We start from the raw sequence: 5,710 nt of genomic DNA, 5'->3' as shown, positions 1-5,710 counted from the left end.
GAGGCTGAACTAATTGGTCAAGCTGAGGCAGAGGTGAGTGGTCATATCAGCCATCTTTGGTGCTTTTTACCCTTTTCCACCCCTGCTCTGTTGTAAAGGCCCCACCCAGAGCAGAGGTCCTGGAAGGGGGTGAGAGGAAGTGAGTAGGGCAAGTTTGAAAGCCGATATACCTGTGTGCTGAGGGATGGCCAGAGACAGTGGTGAGAGGTAGCAAGGGAAGGGCTCTCATACATACCCTTCTGTGGGGGCGATAGGTGAAGGTATGCTGGGTTGCATTTCTGGCGCTTTGGCCAGACGGTTCGTGCTGTGCTGTCTGTTCCTAAAACACATAGATAGGAAGGTACTGACATCAGGCCAGGCCTTGAGATATGGTCTCATGGCCCCTTCTCAATATGCTGTAATCTCTGTTCCTAGAACACATATATAGAAAGGTACTGATACTATACTGTGTCGGTAACTAAGGTTTTGTAACTTTGTGGTTTTTGCAAATAAAAATGCTGTAATTCCTGTAGTCTGGGCTGCAGTTCAGCCTTTGCTTCGGCAGGGTGCTGTACCTGTAGTCAGCTGGCCAGCTTAATAAAGGCTCTTAAATTTAAATTCTGAGTTGGTGGTCTATCTTGCTGAGTGAACCCATAATATTTGGAGGCCCCCAGCTGCCGGGGTCCAACCCCAGCAGGTCCAGGGGTTCCCAAAGGCGTAGACGGAGTCGGCGAAGAAGGAATGACACGGAGACAGCGTTCAGTTGATCAGCAGCCTAGCCAGGATTTCCAGCCAAGTTCTGGTCTCGATCTCCAGAGAGGTTCTGCTCTGGATCTCCAGCGAAGTTCTGGATAGGATCTCCATGTCTCTAGAGAACGTTCTGTGTAGGTTCTGTGCCTCCTGGTTCTGTCTTCTTAGTTCTGTGTGTAGGTTCTGTCTTCTAAGTCCTGTCTTCTAAATTCTGTGTTCTAAGTTCTGTCTGCTGTTGTCTTGTTACAACTGTATTTATACCAGTTGATTCCAATCCTATCAATCTCTATTCCAAAGGTTAGGGCGTTTCTATCTCCATTCCAGGGAGTAAAGATTATGTAGCTTAAGCATGATTGTTCATAGTTAAAGTGATTAATTACCCGCCTGGCACTTAGTTAAGAGGTTTTATTCCCTCCCTAACTTCAGGGGAAAATCCCTACCTGGGGAAACAACCTTTCTCAGAGACCTTGGTTAAAACACATAGTTCCAAGAAGGTGAGCAAACATATTAAGAACAGTATGCCATATATGCCAGGTCCTTTGAAACAGCAAGGATGGACCGGCTCCCAGCAAATTCCCCCTTTTTTATTTTTTAAAAGCAGGCATTAAAAAGAAAAACCCCAAATGCTCTCTTGTATCCATTTTAAGAGTAGGATTGGCGCTTTCCGCTATTACCTGAGTCCTGATCTATCACCCCAGGGAGAGCTTGCCAATCCTGCACTTTCCCGGGGTGGAAAGGCTGCAGTGGGGTTAAGGAGAAGGCTCCTTGGGCCTACCTTCTCCCATGCCTCTACATTTACCTTTCCTTCCTCAGAAAAGCATGGACATACTTCTGGTGTAAAACGTTCTGTCTGACTAGGAGTAACCTTAATTCCTCTGCTAGCAAGCATATGTGTTAAAAGATCAATACAGAGTCTTATTTCTTTAGACTCAGTTTGGCACATCTTCTCAATCTAAGTTCTGTACTATCCACCTTCTTACCCTACTTATCCTCTATAGGGGGGTCTGAAGTACCCTGGTGGAGTCCTATCCGTCCCGAATGTGGGGGTTCTCAATGGGGGGGGGGGGTGGCTTACCTAGGGGAATCCTGTTCCAGGGGTTCCCAAAGGTGTGGACGGAGTCGGCGAAGACTATCCACCCTCTTCCTACGGTGGAGTCCTATCCGTCCCGAGTGCGAGGGGCTTACCTAAGGGGTCCCTGTTCAGGCGCCATATGCTGGGGTCCAACCCCAGCAGGTCCAGGGGTCCCCAAAGGTGTGGACGGAGTCGGCGAAGAAGGAATGACACGGAGACAGCGTTCAGTTGATCAGCAGCCTAGTCAGAATCTCCAGCCAGGATCTCCAGCCAAGTTCTGGTCTGGATCTCCAGAGAGGTTCTGCTTCGGATCTCCAGCCAGGTTCTGTGTCCATGTTCTCTTGTAGGTTCTCCAGCCAGGTTCTGTAGCCATGATCCCTCGCTAGGTTCTCCAGTCAGGTTCTGTCCAGGTTCTCCAGCCAGGTTCAGTCACCAGGTTCTAGTCAGGTTCTCTTGCCAATTTCTGTAGTCAGGTTCAGTCCAGGATCTTTTGGCATGTTCTCTCCAGCGAAGTTCTTCTGTCCCTAGAGAAAGTTCTGTGTAGGTTCTGTGCCAATTTCTGTCTCTCTCTCTGTCTTGTTACATCTGTATTTATACCAGTTGATTTAATCCTATCAATCTCTATTACAAAGGTTAGGGCGTTTCTTATCTCCATTCCAGGGAGTAAAGATTATGTAGCTTAAGCATGATTGTTCATAGTTAAAGTGATTAATTACCCGCCTGGCACTTAGTTAAGAGGTTTTATTCCCTCCCTAACTTCAGGGGAAAATCCCTACCTGGGGAAGCAACCTTTCTCAGAGACCTTGGTTAAAACACATAGTGCCAAGAAGGTGAGCAAACATATTAAGAACAGTATGCCATATATGCCAGGTCCTTTGAAACAGCAAGGATGGACCGGCTCCTGGCACCCAGCGAGATCCCCGGCAGAGTTGAGATGGACCCCTTATTTAGGGCAGGAGGCTCTCCCTGAGCAGGGGTGAGAGAGACCCCCTATTTAAGGCAGGAGGCTCTCCCCCATTTATCACCGGGCATGCAGCAAGATACCCCAAATCCCTGTGGGGAACGACTACGAAGGAGGCCTCCAGTCTCCATCCTGGGTCCCAGGGAGGCGGAGGAGACTCCACCCAAAACTTTCAATTCGGAAACCGAGCCACCCGAACTCTCGAAAGAGGTAAGGAAGACCGATCGTTAATCTGGAATTGCGATGTCCCACGGAAGGACCTATACGGAGGGCTGGATGCAGCGGTACTCCTGGTCCTGACCCGCGGCCACGACAGAGAGACAATAAGGACTGAGGAAATGGATAAGGCAGAAAAAAGAGAGGCATCGGCAGGGAGAGCAGGAAGAGATAGTTTTATGTTGATGTTTACTTATCTGAACTATGCTAGACTCAAGGCCGCAAGCTGCTACTAAGCACAACCATTTGTTACAGTTTGTCTCTGCCAGGTCACAAGCCCACCTCTTTCTATGCCCAGGCATCATCGTTCCTCTGACAGACAGCAAAGATCTCTTGGCTCTGTGAGAGAAACTTCTGACCCTCCTCAGCACGAAGCAATTACAGAAGAAATCCAACGCCCATTTTCCCTGAAAGAATTCAGAGCCAGGATCCTTGAGTTAATATAGTAGGCAGTTAAACAGACATGAACAGAGCAAGGATGATGGGCCAACTGGCACTGACTCCCCAGAAGCAAGAGGGAACTAGGCTGCAGATGATGCAGCCTGGGAGGTTGCCCTAAAGCCAGTGGGGCCTTTACAGATTCAGGTGACTCTTGCAGACACTGAACTACTCATCTCACCAGTTTACTCAAGTTCTTTCAGGCTTTACAGTCTACCCAGAAAGCAGACCAGAAGCACGTCCGAGATGATTTGCCTGTATCCTGTTCATCCCTTCCAACCTAGTGACTCTGTTTGGGTAAAGAAATTTTCCACCCAAGGACTGACTCCTACCTGGAAAGGACCACCCCCACGGCAGTCAAGGTCGATGGGATCCCAATGCAGCCCAGGCAAAATAGAGAGTCCAGGACTCTTCAGACCCTCTAGAGATTACTCCTGGCCCTCGTTCCAGGCCCTTATCTTATAAATAGGCCCACTGACATTATTTGGCAAAGAATTCCTCAGGAGTCAATATAACTCCCTCCCCAATAATGACCCAAAAGAGTCAATGATTTGACTCATGTACATAAAACCAGTGGGGAATGTGCTGGGCTGCATATCTGATGCTTTGGCCAGACGAGTTGCGCTGTGCTGTTTGTTCCTAAAACACATAGATAGGAAGGTACTGACATCAGGCCTTGAGATATGGTCTCATGACCTCTTCTCAATATGCTGCACTCCCTGTTCCTAAAACACATATATAGGAAGGCACTGATACTATACTGTGTTGGGAAATAAGGTTTTGTAACTTTGTGGTTTTTGCAAATAAAAATGCTGTAATTCCTGTAGTCTGGGCTACAGTTCAGCCTTTGCTTCGGCAGGGTGCTGTACCTGTAGTCAGCTGACCAGCTTAATAAAAGCTCTTAAATTTAAATTCTGAGTCGGTGGTCTATCTCGCTGAGTGAACCCATAACAAAGGAGGCCAGGGGAGTAGGGTAGGGATGGGGCACCATGGCCCCAGCCTCTTAGGCATCCCTGTCTGTCCTCTACAGTGAACATGGAGGAAAGGGGCAGCCTCTGAGGAGGGGCCAAGCCAGACCAGGTGACCATCTTGAGTTCTGGCTGAGGTGATGGTCCTCACCATGAGATGCTGTCTGACTGGTGATGGCAGAGGGCCCAGTGCCTCCTCGCTTCTCAAAGAACATGTAGTCAATGAGGAATGTGGCTCACAGCAGTACAGCCTTCACTCTCACAACCATATCCAGTGGGAACTGCAAGCCAAATTAATCTGCATCCATGAGGGCTTCTTGGAGCATCCCCCGCTACCCCTCTGCTTGCTGATGTGACCCACAATGTGGGACTCATCTGGAGTCTTCACCTAAAAGTTGGTGTCTGTGCCACAGCCACAGGTCCAGCAGGATCAACATCTTGAATGGAGAACTTGGGGAGGAAGGGATGCCTGGTCTGCAGTACATGGCCAGTGGTGGTGCCCGGTGGTGACTGTACTTCCATCTCTTGGTCCCTAGGGTCCACCAGAAGGACACAAAGGGGCTGGTGGGCTCCGCAGCACAGATGTGCACAGCAGTTGCTCTCTTCAGCTGCCTGACCCAGGGGCTGTCCAGCCCCTGAGCGCAGTTCATATCAGTTACTTATCTCCCAGCCTAGGAGCGTTTCCACTCGCACAGCCCTCTGGTGAATCAGGATCTGATCAATTGGCACCAAGAATTTGAAGCCAGAAGGCACCCCGGGCAGTGGCAAGAGGAGGGCAGCAGGCCCAGTAGCAGGCCTCAGGGCACTGGGGCTGGACAAGGGGAAGAGAGAGAAGACTGGAGCAGGGGCAGGCACATGGGCGGGCACTGGCACCAGTCTGGGCCCAGGATGCTGCACCTGCTCTTGGTGCCCAGCAGTCACGGGGTAGGGAGGAGGGGGCGAAGGGGTGTAGCCTGTGGGGGGCAAGTATCCTGCCATAGTAAAGGAATGAGGGTTTGCGGGTTGTCACTATACCAGAAGCTTAGTTCTAGAAGTGGAGGCAAGCTCAGGGACAGCCTGACAGACACAGAGACAGAGACAAAGATGAACAGGCAAACGTGGAGAGGTGACTGCGCCAGGTGCCCACCTGGGGTCTCTTGGGTGGCACCTTTGACTCTGGGAGGAACCGAAAGTGTCAGCAGGTAGGGCAGAGTACCTGGGACTGTAGATTCCCTCTGGAGTTTGCAGAACTGCCCCCTCCCTTTGTTCTTCTATTCTCTGTGGAGGCGGCTGTTGGCAGATGGCAGGACGGATGGATCTGTGATCAGACCGACAGCCTGACCTGAC

General features: G+C 50.2%; 1 pseudogene across 1 annotated transcript; it reads right to left on the bottom strand.

The window, feature by feature from the left end:
- Window positions 1-4,440: 4,440 nt before the first annotated feature.
- Window positions 4,441-5,476, bottom strand: LOC308515442 (phospholipid scramblase 3-like; annotated as a pseudogene). The gene has a single exon. The product of its transcript is annotated as a phospholipid scramblase 3-like (transcript).
- Window positions 5,477-5,710: the final 234 nt, after the last annotated feature.

Source organism: Myotis nattereri (genome assembly GCF_964212035.1).
Source record: "Myotis nattereri genome assembly, chromosome: 3".
Taxonomy (NCBI): Eukaryota; Metazoa; Chordata; class Mammalia; order Chiroptera; family Vespertilionidae; genus Myotis; species Myotis nattereri.
The sequence above is the reverse complement of the archived record's forward strand: the minus strand, read 5'-3'. Positions and strand labels throughout refer to the sequence as shown.